The following is a 495-nucleotide window of genomic DNA, read 5'->3' on the forward strand; positions in this document are numbered from 1 at the left end:
CATCCAGCTCTACACCTTGTTATCTCTCTTCCTTACGGTCCTGTTTTGTCACCATCACCCGGATAAATTGTTCTGACCTCTCTACCTTAATTAGTCTGTGCAGTTTTGGATGACTTATTACTTTGGTTAGACTCTGCGACCTATCATGTTATTCCAGTCAAAGATAGTAGGAACTGCAGATGCTGGAGAATCTGAGACAACAAGGTGCAGAGCTGGATGAATACAGCAGGCCAAGCAGCATCATAGGAGCAGGAAGGCTGATGTTTCGGGCCTAGACCCTTCATCAGAAATGGGGGAGGGGAAGGGGGTTCTGAAATAAATAGGGAGAGAGGGGGAGGTGGATAGAAGATGGATAGAGGAGAGGATAGGTGGAGAGGAAACAGACAGGTCGAAGAGGCGGGGATGGAGCCAGTAAAGGTGAGTGTAGGTGGGGAGGTAGGGAGGAGATAGGTCAGTCCAGGGAGGACGGAAAGGTCAAGGGGGCGGGATGAGGTT

Source organism: Rhincodon typus, chromosome 40 (assembly GCF_021869965.1).
Source record: "Rhincodon typus isolate 14 chromosome 40, sRhiTyp1.1, whole genome shotgun sequence".
NCBI classification, from domain to species: domain Eukaryota; kingdom Metazoa; phylum Chordata; class Chondrichthyes; order Orectolobiformes; family Rhincodontidae; genus Rhincodon; species Rhincodon typus.